Genomic DNA, 19,330 nt, shown 5'->3' with positions numbered 1-19,330 from the left:
ACATTAGGCAGGTGACAAGCAGGCTGCTGCTCAACATCCAAGCCCTGTTTCCTTCTGCCTTTTTTGGGATATTGAGGGACAAGGGCTCTCCAGTGCCAGCCATTCCTAGAATCAAGTAAGTCTGATTCCTGAAGCGAAGTGTTCTGAATGGGCCTTGCCGACGTGGTTCGTCCTCCTCCTTCATTGGAGGTACACAGAGCCCCTAGGGAACGCACGCGGTCTCGCCTCTCCTCGAGAACAGGGCTTATCATCCATAATCATGGGTGCTTTCCGAGATGAGGGATAGGGGCTGCTCTCTTACGGGGTCAGATCAGGTGGGCCTGAGCTCTGTGGGGGGATTGATGCCAGAGTCTCTGGCTGGTTCTGGAAGCAGTCCCCCACACCAACAATTGTTGATATGAGTGGTTTGTTGGGGAGAAGCCCCACCCCAGCCAGATGCTGCAGGAGGCTCAAGGTGCAAATTCCATCTTGGGGAAGTAGGTGGGGTCCGGCCCTCATGGGTCACTAGCTGGGGCCCTTGGGATGGGCTGGGGGAGGGTCACCCACAGGCTCCACCTAGGGAGGCCAGGCCAGGGTGCAGGAGTGAGACCTGTGAGGCGGGGGCACACATGGGCAGTTCAGGGGGTGCACGGGTCTGATGAAAGGGACCCAACAGATGTAGGCAAGTGTCAACAGCATCCGCAGCACCCCTGAGAGGTCCAGGGGGGAAACAGAGGCCCAAGGAAGGGACAGGGCCTGTTCCGATGTCAGAGATGAGACGCTGTTCTGCCCTGAATGTCACCAAAGATCCAGGTTATGCCAGCACGTGCGTTCCTCCCTTGCTTAGGCCAGCTGTGTGCAAAAACCGAGCTAGCCCTCCAGATGGGGATGCCTGGCCCTCCAGACAGGGGTGGAGCACCTGGCCCAGGTGTTCCTCCCAGGATGAGTCTCAGACTCACCTGGTCACTGGCCCCCATGTCGTCACCAGAAAGCGGTCAATCTAAGACGTGACCACAGCACCAGGGTGTGTAAACTTGGGGCCTCCTGAAGAATGGGCATGCAGAAAGGCAGGTGACCAGGCCTGCGGAGGGGCTCCAGGAGGAGACGGGCTAGTCTGCCGGCTAAACCCAGGGTTAACCAGCTTCTCTTTGGGAGGAAGGAGGTGACTCGCCACTGACGTAGCCTGTGGTCAAGAAGGTGCCCCTGACAGCAGGCTCAGAGGGCTTGTGGGTCCCATCGCAGCGGAGGTAGGGGCTGTAGGTAGTTGATTTGTGCACAGGCACATAGAGTTGGAGTCCCCACAAATCCCAGCTTCACTAGATTTTACCACTGATTGGCTGTGTGACCTTAGGCAAGTTAATAAACCTCTCTGGGCCTCCACTGCCTTAGAATGGAGGGTTTGGGAGGATTCGATAAGTTACTTTGATACTTGGCCCACAGCAGACTCCCACAGGGATGATGACGGTGGTGGTGATGGTTCAATGAGGAGCATCTGCAATTTCCTTCTTGGCCGTGGGAAAGGCTCACTGTTGCCTCCGTGGCAACTTCCTCCACCTGGGTCCCCTCCTGCCTCCCAGAGGAGCTGGACCCAGACAGCTGGGCTCCTAACACAGACCTCCTGCCTGGAGGACATGCCATGAATAGCACTCCATGCAGGCCCACGCCCAGGAGCTAGTGCTGCTGTCTGCTCTGCCGTCTGCATGAAGCTCCTCTTGGATGCTGCCCACTGAGACTGTGTAGTCCAGGCAGCCTGGCGAACACTGTTCCTCAGGAGCATCAGCACTCCTGGGCCACCCAGGTTCTCCAAGAACTCCTCCCCCGACACACACCTGCTTGTTATGGTATCCCTCACCAGTGGTCTTTTAACTCTACTTGCATACTCCAGGGACAGGGGCTCATGACCTCTTAAGGTCACTCCTCTAATCATTGGAAAGCTTGTCCGTGTCCTGAGCCAACACCCACCTCTCCACTGGTCTGGCTTTGCTTCCGGGGGCAGTGAAAATCCTGCTGGTCCGTGAGAGCAGAAGCCCAGACAGTGTGACCACCCAGCAGTTACCACCTGTCCCCCAGCTGGTCTTGGACTGCTGGGCTGTGGACAGACCAGGCACAGCAATTCCTCCCCTCTTCTTCCTCCTCCTCTGCCCTTGAAGGCACCAGGCAGTTTCAAAACCTTTATGTGTCACGTGAACACAGTTACATAAATATTACGTGTGCATGATTTTAAGGATCATGAGTGATGAGATTTCAAGGTGACAAGATTCTTTGTCTTTCTTTTGGAGAAGATATTTGAATACAGTGCTTTTTTGGGAAGGAGAGTGGGAGGCAGAGGTGGTTCTGTTTCAGAAACTTGCCTCTCCCAGCTCCTGGGCCCAGCTGGACACCTGCAGGGTGGATCAGGCTCACATCTGGGCATGCACTCCTGGCTATGCCCAGATGTGGGTGTCATGTTGCAAACACAGGCCATTTCTGATGCCAGCGAGGGGGCTTGTTCTGCCATGGGGGGCACACACACTTATGGGGCGATCCTTAAGAAACAGGCCCCGGGCGGGGGTGGGGGGTGGAGTACAGGCGCCTCCCACACATACTTGCGCACAAGTATTCAGAGCAGCACAATTCACAGTAACCAAGAGGTGGAAGCAGGCAAACGTCCATCCACAGACGAACCAAGTGTGGTCCATACCCCCGATGGAGCATTACTCAGCTTTAGAAAAAGAGGCGATGCCGACCCTGGTTCCAATGTGGATGAAGCTGAAGACATTATGGTGAGTGAAACACGCCAGACACAAAAGGACTAATATTGGGCTGCATGACCCACTTACGTAAGACACCCAGAGCCCCAATCCATAGACACAGGAGGTGGTGCCCAGGGGCTGGGGAAGGGGTGGGGAGAGAAGGCTTAATGGGGACAGTTTCGCTTTGAGAAGAGGAACAATTTCTGGAGGTGGAGGGTGGTGACGGTTGCACAACAACGTGAACACAACGCCACCCAGCTGCATACTTTAAAATGATTAAAATGGTAAATGCTACTGTTAAGAGTACTTAACGATAACAAAAATACTAACACAACAACCCCGCCCCCGCCCCCCGACAGAAACACACGATCACCCGGGGAGGCGCCTCTGCTGGGTGACTGGTCTGTGGGCGGAGTGCGTCTCCGCGTGTTTGCACGTCTCGGTGGAGGGCAAGTGCGCAACGCAGGCGTTTCGGAGGGAAACTGAGTCTGGGGGTGGGGGGTTGCGGCTGGGCCTGTCTCGGCCCGAATCCAGATTTCGCGCTCCTTTCCGAGCCCGAGTCCTTCGGGGGCCGGCCCCGAGGGAGGAGGACGGGGGGCTGCTTAGGCCCCCGGAGCAGACCGCCCCCTCGCAGGCGGATCAGATAGGAGGCTTGGCTCGAGCCTCAACATCAGGGAGGCCTAGCGGGGCAGGCACCGCACACGCCCTGCCCGCAAACGCTGCCCTCCCGCCACAGCTGCCCCTGAGACCACGCCGGCCCCTGAGGCCACGCCCGGCTGCGCGGCCGCCGAGAGGACGGGCGCCACCTGTCGGCGGGGAGGACGCTGCGCGGGCCGGGCGGGGCTTCCTCAGGCTGCCTGCGGGTCTCCGCGCCCTGGGATGACAGCGACCCTGCTTTATCTTCCAAGTCCGAGCCCAGAGCCCCCTCTGAAAGCCCGGCTGGGGTCGTTCCCAGCCCCCCAAACCCCGCTCGCGGGGGCGGCGGGCCTCTGGGCCCCATCTCTGCTCCGTCCTCCATTACGGCCTCATCCTACCCCGATCACGTCTACCAAGACCCCATTTCCAGAAGAGGTCACATCACCGGCCTGGGGATGTGAATTTGAATGCACGCTAGTGAACTCAGTAGAGCCTCTGATGTTTCCTCCTCCCGGGAGCCTTCCCCGACCTCCGGGACCAGCCACTGTCCTCCGAGCCAGACACCTGCGGTGTAGGCGGGGGTCTGCACTGGACTTGCCTCACCGCGCCCATCTCTGGGAAGGGGAGTCACAGCCTCATCCTTTTTTTAAATTGACTGTGCCTCGTGGCTTGTGGGATCTTAGTTCCCCCAGCTGGAATAGAACCCTGGGCCCTCTGGTACTGGAAGCAAAGAGTTCTAAGCGCTGGACTGCCAGGGAACTCCCCAGTCCTGCACCATTCTTATGTGGCAGGAATGGGACCAACCCCACGTGGGTATTCAAACTGCAACACGGTTTTTCCCCCCTTTTGGACTATTTCAAATGGAATTCAGCATTCACAGGATGAACCCACAGAAAGAACTATCAGATCTCGGTGGTGTGGCATGTTTCATATAGCAAATCTCAGCCTTTACCCACATAGCTCAGTGAATGGCTATAGTTCAAATGGTTGAAAGCAAAACAAAAGGAACACTGTTGTCCTGGATGTTTTTTTTTTTTTAATTCTTGACCCTGCCAGCCAGCAATGTCAAAAACCATGTTCGAGATGGCTTTGCCCTCAGTGCTTATGGAAGTTAGGGAGGCCTGGGGCAGGGGAACAGATTTCTGCCCAAGCACTTACTGTATATGACCAGCCAGCAAATGGGTGTGGACCACATAAGCAGCAAAATGGAAACATGCTCCTGAGATTAAAATGTTTTCAAAAGCGAATCAAATGCAGAAAGTGCTAAAAAGAAAGGTTACATCAGCACATTGTGCCACATTTGGGAAATGGGCGGGTGTGACCTATTGCTGAGCAACCGAACCTGGCCAGCAGGGAGGCCTTGGGCAAGCCCTCTGCTTCTTGTCATAAGAAGAAAAAAAAAAAAAAGCTTTTATTCAAAGTAGATGACAATTCTGGTTACACAGAACAACAACTATTAATATCACTCACCCGTGTCTGTCACTGGCCCTCTGTCCTCATTAAAACCCCCATAAAGTGGCAGCAAAACCCTGGTTCCCTGGTGAACACGGCACCCTAAGACCTCCACTGCGGGTGTTCAGGAACTTTCCAACTTCAGGCTTTAAAAATAACACTCAAGGACCTCCCTGGTGGTTCAATGGTTAGGAATCCACTTGCCCATGCAGGGCACGTGGGTTTGATCCCTGGTCCAGGAAGATCCCACGTGCCTCAGGGCCACAACTAGTGAAGTCCACGCACTCTCTAGCCGCAGCAAGAGAGGCCACCCAGTGAGAAGCCTGAGCACTGCAACTAGGGAAAGCACGTGTGCAGCAGTGAAGACCCAGCACACCCCCCAAAATTAATACTTTTAAAAAATGACACTCAAGTGTAGGTTTAAAACTTTGCCTGTATTTTGGATCACTTTTTCTGTGTGGGCCCTTGGAAGTGGAATTCCTAAGTCAAAGAGAAAAATAATTTTTAAGTTTTTTGATGAGAGATTTCAAACTGGTGGCTGCAGAGCCATTTTGTCTTCTAGCTGAGTCTGATTTGTTGCTGTTGTTTAGTTACTCAGTCGTTTCCGACTGCGACACCGTGGACTGTAGCACGCCAGGCTGCCCTGTCCTTTACCATCTCCCGGAGCTTGCTCAAACTCATGTCCATTGAGTCTGATTTGCCCCATGCACATTTTTTTAATTCATGTCAACGTTTCAAAGAAAGAGGAAAAAAGAATAAAAGAATCAAGATTTCCCATTGGAATTCAGATTTCCAGCTTGTCTTAGAAAATCAGAGCTACCCAATCAATCAATGTAATACATCACATTAATAGAACAAAGGGAAAAAGCCATATGGTGATTGAAGGAGTCTTTTGGGCCTAGAAAAGAGAACAACAGCCTCAAAGGCCCCTTGCTGAATCATCTAACTTCGGAGAAAACAAAGCATAACTTTAGTTCCACCCTGATGCTCCAGGTTGGTTACATCTATCTGGGACGTATCACCTCCTGTCTGGAAATCTACCAACCCCTACACCTGCCCAGAAGACTTATCACCCCCTGTCCAACTACAAGTGTCATCTCAAGAAAAGAATACTCAAAATATCCCGCCTGATTGACGTTTCCCTTATCGCTTCCACAAACCTCCCTATAAATATGAAGCCTCCCTGATCCCTTTCGGCCTCAGCCTGGTCGTTAGGCCGACTGTCGCCCTTTCTTGCCTGAATAAAGGTAACCTACTTCTGTTGAGGTCGTCTTTCCTTTTCTGCCTCGCCGGAACTGTACCTTACAGTGATCTCAACTGATACAGAAAACACATTTCACAAAAGCCAGCGCCCCTTAGGATAAGACACTCACCAAACTGGGAAGAGAGGAAACATCCTCAGTGTGATAAAGGACATCATACTCAGCGGAAAAGACTGAATGCTTCCCCCTAAGACAGGAGCAAGATTAGAATGCCGGCCCTTCAGCGTAGTGGTGGAATACTTGCCAGAGCAATTAGACCAAAGAAAGAAAGAAACAAACAAAAATCATCCAAACTGGAAAGGAAGAAGTAAAGTATCTCTGTTCCCAGATGACATGACCTTTGTTGTTGCTATTGTCTAATCGCTCAGTCATGTTCCACTCTATGGACTGTATCCCACCAGGCTTCTCTGTCCATGGGATTTCCCAGGCAAGACTACTGGAGTGAGTTGCCATTTCCTCCTCCAGGGGATCTTCCCAACCTAGGGGTTGAACCCAGGTCTCCGGCATTCACAGGCAGGTTCTTTACCAGTAAGGTACTAGGGAAGCCCCTGATGTGACCTTACATACAGAGAATTCAAAGAATCCACTGAGTAACTATTAGTGCTAGTCAATGAATTTAGCAAAGTTGCCAGGTACAGGATCAACACACAAAAATCAGCTGTATTTCTATGCACTAGCAACGAGCAATCCAACAAGGAAATTAAGAAAATAATTCTACTCACAATGGCATTCAAAAGAATAATACTTTGAAATAAATTTAACCAAGGAGGTGAAAGGCTTGTACACTGAAAACTACAAAATATTGCTGAAAGAAATGAAAGAAGACATAATAACATGGAAAGACATCTTGTGTTTACAGATTGGAAGACTTCATATTGTTAAGATGCAATACTACCCAAAGCAAATAAATAGATTCAAATCCCAATGGCTTTTTTTTTTTTTTAAAGAAATAGAAAAGCTGATCCTAAAATGTATATGGAATTGCAAGGGACCCTGAACAGCCAAAACAATCCAGAGTAGAAAAAGATATCTGCAAAAGTCTCATGTGCGTGCTCAGTCGTGTCTGATTCTTTGTGACCCTGTGGACTGTAGCCCGCCAGTCTCCTCTGTCCACGGAATTCTCCAAGCAAGAATACTGGAGCGGGTTACTATTTCCTTCTCCAGGGGATCTTCCCAACCCAGGGATAGAACCCAGGTCTTCTGAGTCTCCTGCATTGCAGGCAGATTCTTTTACCACTGAGCTATCAGGGAAGTCTCAGATCAGAATACAAAAAGAACTCCTACAAGTCAATAACAAAAAGGCAAATAACCCAATTTTTAAAATGGGTATAGGACCTGACTGGAGATTTCCCCCAAAATATATAAATGGCCAACAAGCACATGAACATATGAAAGTGTATGTAATGTCATTAAGGAGTCAAGTTGAAACCACAATGAAATATACCCACTAGGATAGTTATAGTTTGCTTTTGAAGGGAAAATAGTAAGTAAGTGTTGGCAACAATGTGGAAAAATGAGAACTCTTCATTGCTGATAGGAATGTAAAATGGTGCAGCCACTGTGGAAATAGTTTGACAGTTTTCCAAAAAGTGAAACAGAATTACCACATGACCCCACATTTCCGCTCCTAGGTATACACCCAAAAGGACTGAAAACAAATACTCATACGAAGTGTTCACAGCAGCATTATCCAGAGTGGCCAAAAGGTGGAAACCCCTGCACGCCAATCAACTGATGAATGGGTAAACAAATGTGGTCAGTCTGTACACTGGAATATTATTCAGTCATAAAAAGGAATGAAGAACTGATTCTTCCTACAATATGACAATATGAATAAACCTTAAAACTTCATCCTAAGGAGAGAAGCCAGACTTGACAATCATGTATTGCATGGCTCTGTTTATATGAAAAGGTAACAGAGACAGAAAGCAGACTTGTGGTTGCTGGGAGCTAGGGGGAGTGGGAGGGGTGCACAGGTGGTGACAGGGTCTCCTCCCCAGGTGACAGAACATTCTGGAGCTAGATTCAGGGGACAGGAGCACCGCAGGTGAGTGTGCTGAACGCCACAGATATGCACACTTGAAAATGGCTAAAATGTGGAGAAGGAAATGGCAACCCACTCCAGTATTCTTGTCTGGAAAAGTCCATGGACAGAGGAGCCTGGCGGGCTGAAGTCCCTGAGGTTACATGACTGAGCATGTGTGTACGAGGGTGGAGGGAGACGGGTTGGTAGCAATAAAGTGGGAGAACTAAAAAAAAAAAAAGAAAATGGCTAAAATGGTAGATTGTACCTCAATCAAAAGTTTAAAAGCCAGATGGCCTGGCTCCGGGCCCCAGCCATTGGAGACCAGATCACCTTCTTCCACCCGAGGATGGAAGAGAGACATTCTCAGACAACTGGGCAGTCCCAACCCTTTGGTGGGGGCAGAGGGGAGTCAAGAATGTGAGAAGAACTGGGGGGAGACACAGGCAGCCCCGAGCACCATCCGTCCACAGGGACTTGTGTGGTCAGAGATGGATTGTCTATCAGTCTGAGTATAGCCACCGGCCACTTGGTGTCCAGCACATCAGGAAACTGAGATGCTGAATTTTTCACTTTACTTAATCGGAATGGAAGTGTAAATCCCACAGGACTTCAGGGGCTGTGCTGACGCCGGTTGCCTTCATGTGCTGCCCCACCTGGTGGCTCCCCTCTGTGGCCCCGCCCAGCAGCAGGGCCTGAGATCCTCTGGGTCCGCTCATCACCCTGCCCCAGCAGGCAGGTCTTCCCAGCCCACTGACATCATCACTCTGCTTGCCCACGCGCCCCACTCTCTGTGGCCCCTGAGGTGTCTGGTCTCCCCATAGCTGCTCCTCTCGTGGCAGGACCACGGGGGCCTGGCTAGGAGGAAACCCACAGCCCTGCAGGTACTCCTACCAGACAGCACCCGCCTTTCCTAGCGGGAGCCCAGAATACTCACGTTGCTAATTTGAACCCAAATAGTGAAGTTCTCTCTCTCGCCTCTTTAGGCACTTATTCTGTAATTTCAGTTTTCAAAAACAAAACCCTCCTGCCTGCAAAGCTCGTAGATGGCCCTGAGATCTGCCTCGTAAAACAAATGGGTCTCCTTGTGGTTTTACGGTTTCATAATCACCCCACGTAGCAGTGGTGCATTTCCGAGGGAAGCTGGCCCAGAGCCGCAGGCGAAGGGGCACGAAGGCGGAGCGTTTAGACCAGTGAGTGAGCTGAACCCCTGGACAGCGTTGTCTGTGGGTTCCTGGTCTTAAAGCAGACAAATGCACACTCACATTTACTGTTCTGCCTGTCAGGTGCTAGGGGTATAAGGACGAACAAACAGAGAAGCTTATTAATTCATTCAGCAAGCATTTATGGCCTCCTGTGTGCCAGAAACTGGGTGTATTAGTCAACATTCTCCAGAGAAAGAGAACCAATAGAATTGAGAAATATGTACATGTGTTTGTATCCTACTTATATGGATATGCAAAGAACCTAGAATATTCAAAATAACTCTGAAAAATAGCAAAGTTGAAGAATGGACACTAGCTGGTTTAAAGCTACAGTGAAAAGGAGAGTGTGGCATTGGTGTCCAGCAGACACTTAGGTCAATGGTACAAAACAGAAAGTCTAGAAATAGACCCACGGGTCTGGACAAGTGAATTTCAACAAAGGCGCAAAGGAAACTCAGTGAAGAAAGGCTAGTCTTTCAACAAATGGTGCTGGAACAATTGAAGTCTGTATTCGGAAAAAAAAAAAAAAAAGAACTTGGATTTATACATAAAAATTAATAGGGGGAGGGACAGATTGGGAGCTCGGGATTGACTTGTACACATTGCTATATTTAAAATAGATAATCAGAAAGGACCTACTGTTAATAAGTAAATAAACAAATTTAATACAAAATATTGCTAATACACTGTATACAAAAATCAACACAAAAGGGAACACGGACCTTGATGTAAAACCTAAAAGTACAAAACTTCTAGAAAAATATATGAGAGACTTTAGACACGATGCCAAAAGCACCATAAAAGAAAAAAAAAATCAACAGTTGAACAAATGCCTAGAAGGTTTTAATATTCAGAGCCATCCAAGAAATAATTGATGAAATCCCCAGAGGGGCACTGTTTACAACTGGTTGTGTCTGCTCTGTATTTTTCTGACCTGCTTTCTCTGAACAAGCCCAGCGATGCCTTGTCCCATCCTGGAGGTAACCTTTCTTGTAGTTTGGTTTCTGCATTTTCAGCCCAGCTTTTGCAGTTTACACCTGGGTGTAAGTGCACCGCATATTATTTGGGGTCTGTGTTTAACATTCACACCAATTAAGCCACTTTTCTTCAGACCCCAGGTGACACACAGGATCTACTTCTTCTTCCTGCTGTGTAGCATCCCACAGTCAGGATGTGTCACGTCTTATTTATCCAGGTCCCTGTTGTTGCCTCAGGCAGAGTCTGGGCAGGAGAGGGACAGATGGGGACACACAGCTGGAGCAGCCAAAACAAGAAGCTGAATGAATGTGGGCGGGGCTGGCCAGAGCTGTACCCTCACACCCTCCCAAGTCTCTGCTTTCAAACATCCTTGCTGGGACCATTGTTCTCAGGGAGGGGGTTGTGCAGAAGCTCCTCCAAGGTCGCCACAAGGTCTGACTCTGCATTACCCCAGGTAGTTCTTTTTATTTTTATTTTTTAGTTCTACCAGTTTATTGCTACCAACCCATCTCCCTCCACCCTCGTGCACACATGCCCAGTCATGTAATCCCATGGACTGCAGCCCTCCAGGCTCCTCTGTCCATGGACTTTTCCAGGCAAGAATACTGGAGTGGGTTGCCATTTCCTTCTCCATACCCCAGGTAGTTCTACCCAAGAAGGTGTGTATGTGTGTGTGCAGGTATGTGTGTGTACCTGTGTCTCTGTGTGTATGCACGTGTCTCTGTGTGTATGCACACATGTGTGTGTATTTGTGTGCAGGCTAAGTTGTGTCTGACTCTGTGTAGGATGACTATTTTGACCTACAAATGAAGGCACCTCACAAAGGAATTTACCGAGTCACCTCCTGGAGGGTCACCAGGAGGACCTTGTGGGGCTTCCTTTTCCTTTTTTGGCCCAGCCATGCAGTTTGCAGGATCTCAGTTCCCTGACCGGGGATAGAACTCAGGCCCTCTGCGGTGGACACGCTGAATCCTCACCACTGGATGGCCAGGCAAGCCCCACCATGGGGTTTTCTTTACATAGTTCTGTCAGCCTGACCCCCTTGAGCCCCTGCAATCCAGAGTGACAGAGGACAGAGTCCTGGGTGCAGCCTCAGCCCTGGCCCTTGTGAGCCTGACTCTGTACTTCTGTCTCTTCACTGGTGGCTGGGGCATCACAGCTGGAGCCAACCACCCAGAGAGAACCAGCTGGGGGGCGGGGGGGCGGGGCCCTGGCCCCGCCCTCAGAAACACTTCTCTTCTGTACAAAGAACAAAAGTGCCCACCTTTCTCTCACTTCCTTTTTGGGGCCTGGGCGGTTGGCCTGTGAGTGGCCAGCTGCTATTTTTGGGTCTCAGCTCCTCCGTGTGAAACCCTAGTCCCTCCACAGAGGAAGGGGGGGCACCAGGTGACCTTGCCCTTGGTCTGGGGTGTAGTCGGCACAGGTGCAGCAGTCAATGCTCAGAGTGACACGCACTTTGGCAGGCCAGGCGGGTTCCACGGGTAGGTTTCCTAGCAGATAAGCGCCGAGAGTGATATTTATAGCTGCTCAAATCAGAGGGCCTGCCGTGGGACCACACCATCCCCTCCCCTGGTTTTGATGGAAGGAAAATAGGCCCAGGATATGGAGAGCCTGGGCTGAGGTCACACACAGAGCCTGGGACTCCTCCTGGGGGGCAGGGCTGCCCGTCTGGAGCAGGATGGGTTTTCTTAGACCGGGGGCCTCTCCCCCGCCCACCCCCACCCCCATCTCACCCCCACCTCCGTGCTCCCAGTGGGCGAGGCTGAGCCACAGGGGAGCAGGGCCAGGGCCATGCACAGTCTGGGGTCCTGGGGTCTGCATCAGGGCAGACGGGGGCTGCCCCCCTCCCCGGCCCCCCGCCCCTCCGTGACAGCCTTCTGCAGCCTTTTCTTCTGCACCATCTGGGCTGCTCTCTGGCTTCACTGTGACCCGATTTCACTGGAATGAAAGTGGCCATGTGGGGCCTGTGCCACGAACCAGACACAGTCAGGGCTGTCCTCCCGGAGGAGTGAGGTTCAGACAGAGTCTTGCAGGAGCCAGTGGGTCACCCGAGCAGGTACCCAGGCAAAGGGCTTTCCAGGCCAAGAGAACCCCACAGGCAAAGGCCCAGGAGGGAAACTGGGTGTGGGGTGGTGGGCTCTAAGAAGGAGCCTGCCAGGTGAGGGGGAAGTGGCTTGGAGGAGGCGGGGCAGAGGCCAGAGTGGTCGTCTCAATATCACCTTGAAGGGACCCCTGCACCTTCAATGGATGAGGGTGTGGAGGGCAGCGGGGAGTTGGAGCCTGTGAGTGCTATGCATGCAGCACCGGGCTGACCGCTGGCTGTGCCATCCCCCGGATTCCCACTCAGCACCCAGCAGTCTGCTCGGCGAGGGCTCAGGAGTGGCGGTTCCGATGGTGACGAGACCAGGGCTGCTGCTTACGGAGATCGGGGGCAAGTCTCCTTCTTCTCCACGTCCCCCTTCTTCCTGAGTCAGATGCGGGGCTGCTGGACAGGCATTTCCGGAGCGTCTCCTCCCGTTGTTCCCCCAGGACACAAGTGAACCAGCCCAGGTCCCTTCCAAGGACACAGGAGATGACATCTCAGGGCTGAAACAGGAGGCCGAGTGGGGCTGGGGCTGGAGACTAGGGGTGCACCCGAGCTCTGTTGGCTGGGAGAGGCCTCCTGTGCCCATGGCGGAGCTGATGCACAAAGGAAGTTGGGCATCAGGCAGGCGGAGGGAGGGAGGGAAGAATGTTTCCAGCAGAAGGAACAGCGTGTGCGAGGACCCTGAGCCAGCACAGGATGTGGCCGGTGAGGCACTAAAGGGTTTGCAGGCAGAGAAGTGCTGACTGGTGGGCCAGGGTGACACAGGTGTTCGGCGTGGTTGTGAAATGTGTGGTTGTGACATAGGTGTGGGGGGTGGTGGTGACACAGATGTGCTTGTGACACAGGTATGCCATTTCTGCTCCTCTCCCTAGCATGGTTCCCAGGAGGGTCTCCTGGCACCACTAACCCAGGCGGAGAGCCTTGTGGAGACGGAGTCGGTGCTGGCCTTGCCCCGCCCTGGGTGTCAGCCACCCTAAGCCAGGAGGGGCCCCGGGTGGGGCAGTGGAGACTGGGGGCAGAACCCTGTGCCTTTCTGCTGTGGGCCCAGCTGCAGTCCCCATCACCTGGGAGGATGGTGGGTGGGAAGCTGGCTCATAAAGCCTCCTCAGGGGGTGGGAGTGTGAACTCTGGGATTCAGAGCATCCTGACCCCAGCGGTGTCATTCCTGGAAGAAAGATTCAGGGCTCATCCTCTTGGGACAAGTGAAACCCACATTTGGTCCCCCTCACCCCCAGCCCACTGGGCCACAGCAGCTTCCCTGCGGATTCTAGGGAAGGGAGGGTCACTCCTGGGGAAGAGCTTAAGGCCTTCATTTCACCTGTCTTCACCGCCCACTTTACAGACTAGGAAACTGAGGCTCAGAGAAGGGACGCGTTGGCTCAAAGCAGGGCCTGGATGTCTGTGCAACGCCGTCCTTGCTGGGGATGGGGCCAAGGACTTAGGCCTCCCCGGAGCTCGAGATTTCACTCCCAGGTAAGCTCTGCAGCAAAGGAACATTTGCACAGCTGTTTGTAATAACCCTGAACTGAACTTCCGAACGTCCATCAGCCTGAGGACGCGGTGGGTGACCCACAGCAACACACACGACACAGGCAGAGTGGGGGCCACACCAACAAGCACAAACGGTCCCCGAGGGCTTCTCACCAAGGTCAAGATCAGGCAAAACGAGCCTGGGGTGAGGTGACCTGACGGGAGGGAACAGCCCTGGGCTTCTGGGGGTCAGAAACCATCAGCCCAGGTGCCAGGGAGCCAGACACTGGAGCTCTGTGTCACCCTCAGCACCAGAGCCCGGAATCAACAAAGACTGGAAGGCGGGGAGGAGACCCAGGAGGCCAGGGCAGCTTGAGGAAGACCTCGTCCAGTTCCGGGCCAGCTTCATGCTTCTTCTCACACAGGACGTCCTCCAGTTCGGGGACCATGGACAAGTCCTCGCTGAGGCACCACCGCCTCCCATGTCAGGAGGGCCGGGTATCACCTTCTCACTAAGGACCCACTTCACTGGTCTCCTTCCTCTCCCTCCACCCAGCCGAACCCCTAGGAGGCAAATGCGCGAGCATCCTTTGCTCTTAATTTTCAGTCTTTTCGTCCTTCCTTTATTCACTCGACATGTGCATACTGTGCTCAGAGCTCACCGCTGGGCTGAGGACCAGTCCCCACTCTGCTGCCCTTCCCAGCCTCCTTTCCCACCTAGGACCTGGGCGGAGGCACCTGCTCCTGGAGCCCTGCTTCTGGGGGCCGAGGGGGGGCCTGGAAACGTCTCCCCCAACACCATGTGTGAAACAGAGGGCTGGGGAAGGGGCCAGGAGGGAGTGGGGAGAGCAGTTCCTCCTGCTCCCAAACTTGAGACACAACCAGGTGTCTGGAGCCTTGCACTCTGTCCCCCCACCTGGCTACAACCTGGTCCAAAAACTACAAGAAACTGGGAGACCACCACCCCCCTCTCCTTCCTGAGCTGCCCTGGGGAGGAGCACTGGACAGCCTTCTGACCCAGAAATCCTGTTTAGAAAGCTGGGAACTATTTGTAAGGCTGGACTTTTTCATTTACAAACCATTTCTCTGCTCACAGCTCAGGGGAAGGGAAGCAAAGCTCGAGCCGTTTTTCTCCCCTCTGGGAGTGTTGGGCAGGTGGAAGGGGCTGTGTGGAGGGAAAGGTTTGGGGCTGGAGGCAGCATGCTTACCAGTTCTGTGACCTTAGGCAGGTGGGTGCACCTCTCTGACCCTCTGTGTCCTCTTCAGCAAAACAGGATAATAAATACAAGCATTTCCAAGTGGATCAAATAAGGTCTGACTAGGTAAACTGCCTGGTGCATGGTGAGCCATGGGTGGCAAGTGCTATTATTAATAGAAACGTGAGAGCCTTATGAGCTGAGCATAAGCACACTACCTCCACAGGCCCACGTGACGGTGGCTCCAAGGGCTCCCCTGGTCACTAAAACAGCATCTCCTCTGGCCTCGGGGGCCCAGGTGCACTCCCTAGGCCCCCTCCTTCCCCCTGAGTGATCACAGGCCTTCTCTCAATGGCCACTGAGCACGTGTGCATAGCCTCACCAGCAATCAGGAAATTAAAGCCACAACATACACTTGTCACATGTGAGGTTGCCAAAAAATCTAAACAACTTTGCCTGCACAGAAAGAGACACAGAGGAATGAGGAAGGTTGCCCATCGCCACAGGGAGTGAGTAGGACGTCAACAGTCACTGAAATCGGGATGTGTAGACCTCAAGGTCTGAGGTCCTGCTGGACAACACTCACCCCCCAGAGAGATGCTTGTGTGTTGGCACAAACAGATTACACAGGTATCCCTGGGATACTGATGCTCATAACACCAAGGAATGAGAAACAACCTAGGTGTTCCTCCTCTGCGGACAGACTGGGTGTGGGGTGGTGAAAAGGACCACACCAGGTCCACACCAGGACCATACCAGGAACACGCCAGGTCCACATCAGGAACACATCAGAACCACCAGGTCCACACCAGGAACAAACCAGGCACACACCAGGACCACACCAAGAACATACCAGGAACATACTAGGCACACACCAGGTCTACACCAAGAACACTCTAGGTCCACACCAGGAATGCACTAACCATATGTGCACTAATTTGAGTTGATTGCAACAATGGGTAAAAACATGATGATATATACAGAGTTCTATTTATACAAAACATTTAAAAATAACATGCAAATAGTGCTGTGTACTGTAAGTTCAGAGATAAACACATTCTTTTGAAGGTATAAAAATAACCCTGGAGGACAGAGCCCTGTTGTTGAGGGTGGTTCCTCCTGGTGAGGGGAGGAGTCAGGTGGGGTCAGGCAGCTTCAGAGCTTTCACTGTAATCTTTTCTTTTTTGAAAGAAAAACTTGAAGGCGAATATGCCAACCTTATAACGTGATTCTGGGTGGTGAAAATACAGGTTTTGTTATATTATTCATTGTTATTTTCTATATTTTTTTCATCAAAGGAAACAAAACAAAGCTCTCCTTCACAAGAGAGCACAGTCTAGGAAACATGGGAGGAAAGACAGCTTTGGAAAGCCATCAGTGAAAGCTGCAGCCATCACCCGCAGTGGCTGGGGACCAGGACGCACGGGGCGCCAAAGCATCAGCCACAGGTGACTGCTTGGGTGTGCCGGGGCCTTTACATGGGGACATCTGGCCCCGTCAGTATCATGCAAGGCAGGTGAGCTGACACAGGACTCCACTTGATGAGATGCAATAGGAAGGACACGCCTCACCTGGGGGTCTTCTCAAAACATGTGGCCCAACCCAGGGGAGCCCACAGAGACACTGTTCAGCGTTCAGGACTCACAGAAGGAAGAGGAGGACACAGTCAAACCAGGCAGGGAGGGGCAAGCAGAGAGGAGGCTGCAGGGCACTCCACGGGACATGCGACAGAAGACGGGAAAAGAAGAGAGCAAAGAAGATGAAAGAGCAAAAGGGAGGGAATGATGCTAGGAGAAAAAGGACCTGAGACAAACCAACAGCAGGCGTGACCCTCGCTGGATCCTGAATCACAGGAAGCAGGCATGGGACTTCCCTGGTAGTCCAGTGGTTAGGAATCTGTCTGCCAATGCAGGGGACATGGGTTTGATCCCTGGTCTGGAAAGATCCCACATGCTGCAGGGCAACTAAGCCAGTGAGCCACAGCTACTGAGCCCACACTCTGCAACGAGTCGCCACCGCAACGAGAAGCCAGCACACCACAACTGGAGAGTAGCCCCCACTTGCTGCAACTAGAGAAAGCCCGCCCAGCAACAAAGACCCAGCACAGCCAAAAATACAATAAACAAATAAAAATAAAAAATAAAAAAAAAAAGGAAGCAGCCAGGAAAGCTTCTTAGGACAACTGGGAACCTTAAATGTGGATGAGGTATTAGATGATGCCTTTGAATTATCACTGATTTTCTTAGCCATGGACACGACAGTCTGTGTGCAAGAAGGTCCACTTCTCTGGAGACGCCTGTGAGGTGTCTAAAAGCACCATCCTAAGGTCAGCAGAAGGTACCAGTGGAAACCAACTGTGGATGGCAGACCCTGCCGTGAACAGGGCTCAGCCCCTGCAGGTCCCAGGGGTATTCATCTCACCCCACTTTTAACCTTTCTCTGACGTTTGAAGTTCTCATAATAAAAAAGTTTTGAGGGGAAATTTTTTTTTAATGGAAAATAAGTCTTTCCACAAAGAGCTGGGAATTCACTATAAAGAAACCACTGTTTGCTTCTTCGAAGTGGGTTTTGCTAAAATGCCAGCCTCCAGCATTTCTGAGAAATTAGCACAAACTGTAGCAAAGAGGAAATTCAGCACCTCTGAGTCGGGTATGTAAATTGAATCATGAAAATCAGGGCTTTCGCTGCATTTCTAAGAAATGTCCTTTTTTGGATACTCTTGCTTTTGTCTTCCCCTGGGACTCTCTCAGAGCGGGTTGGGCCTCCAGGCCTGGGGTGGGGGGCTGGGGGCGGGCAGCAGACAGTGCTGGGGAAGTGGTAGCCACCAGGCCCTGGGGGGCCGACCGACACCACTTTAGGGGCTGGGACCTCAGGGCCCAAACCTCATACGCACATGTGGACAGTGGAGCCATCTCGCTGGAACATTCCGTCTGGCTGAGTAATTCCACCTAAGGAACTCAAGCCTTAGCCTGAGACACAGAAAAGGTAAAACACATGTGCAATGAAGACGGGACATTTAGAACAGAGCCTGCAGAGCTATTTTATTTTCCCGGATGAGCACAGAAGAGCTTATCTAAAAAGACAAGGACTTGATTGATAGGATGTATTAGGTGGGGAAAGAACCCTGTTAACAGTGTTTAATCTGCAAGAAAAAAATATGTGGGGAATGACGAGGCAAAATCCATCACCTGGTGAAACGTGCATCCAGGTTCTGCCGGAGGCCAAGGGGCCGGATCAGCGCACTGTCCGTGGCAGAGCCTGCTGTCCTGCTTGGCAGGAGAGGCCCTTCCTGCACAGGTTCAGGTTACTCTTTACCGTATTCTATCTTAACTGTTTAAGGACACAGTGGAGTGGAACCAGCTCCAAACCCTGAGGTTACCCTGTCTTTGCTCCAGTTCTAGAACTCTCACGTCCCCTTGATGGTGGAGCTTAAAATTAGAATCCTGAGTCTCCCCTGAGACACTGAGAAAGGGCTGCTTTCAGAATGAGGAGCAGAAATCTTGGCACCTGCTCTGAGGGCTCCTGGCGCAGGGAGAGTCACACGGAAGTGCAGTTCCTGCTTGGGGGGTGACAGTCCCTGCTGTGGGGAGTCACTCAGGGGGCAGTTCCTGCTGGGGGGGTAGTTTCTGCTGGGGGGAATCACACAGGGGGCAGTTCCTGCTGAGGGGGGGGGAAATCACACAGTGGGCAGTTCCTGCTGGGGGGGTAGTTTCTGCTGGGGAGGAGTCACACAGGGGGGCAGTTCCTGCTGACGGGGTAGTTCCTGCTGGGGGGAAGTCACACAGGGGGCAGTTCCTGCTGGGGGGGAAATCACACAATGGGCAGTTCCTGCTGGGGGGGTAGTTTCTGCTGGGGAGGAGTCACACAGGGGGGCAGTTCCTGCTAGGGGGGGTCACACAGGGGGCAGTTCCTGCTGGGGGGAAGTCACACAGGGGGCAGTTCCTGCTGGGGGGAATCACCCAGGGGGGCAGTTCCTGCTGGGGGGGTAGTTTCTGCTGGGGAGGAGTCACACAGGGGGGCAGTTCCTGCTTGGGGTGGGTAGTTCCTGCTGGGGAGGAGTCATACAGGGGGCAGTTCCTGCTGGGGGTTAGTTCCTGCTGGGGGGAATCACACAGGGGGCAATTCCTGTTGGGAGGGTAGTTCTTACTGAGGGGAAGTCACACAAGGGGCAGTTCCTACTGGGGGTGCAGTTCCCGCTGGAGGGGCAGTTCCTGCTTGGGGGGAGTCACACAGGGGGCAGTTCCTGCTGTGGGAGCAGTTCCCACTTTGGGGGGAGTCACACGGGGGGACAGTTTCTGCTGGGGGGGAGTC

The 19,330-nt window shown here is 52.5% G+C and overlaps 1 long non-coding RNA gene across 1 annotated transcript; it reads left to right on the top strand.

Moving 5' to 3' along the window:
• Positions 1-2,554: 2,554 nt before the first annotated feature.
• LOC122443761 lies at positions 2,555-16,996 on the top strand. The gene is made up of 4 exons (XR_006270107.1): positions 2,555-2,741; positions 7,693-7,973; positions 13,696-13,826; positions 16,318-16,996. It is a non-coding gene; the product is annotated as an uncharacterized LOC122443761 (long non-coding RNA).
• The last annotated feature ends 2,334 nt before the right edge of the window (positions 16,997-19,330 follow it).

This window comes from Cervus canadensis, chromosome 1, assembly GCF_019320065.1.
Source record: "Cervus canadensis isolate Bull #8, Minnesota chromosome 1, ASM1932006v1, whole genome shotgun sequence".
NCBI classification, from domain to species: Eukaryota; Metazoa; Chordata; class Mammalia; order Artiodactyla; family Cervidae; genus Cervus; species Cervus canadensis.
This window is presented reverse-complemented; position numbering and strand designations above follow the sequence as displayed.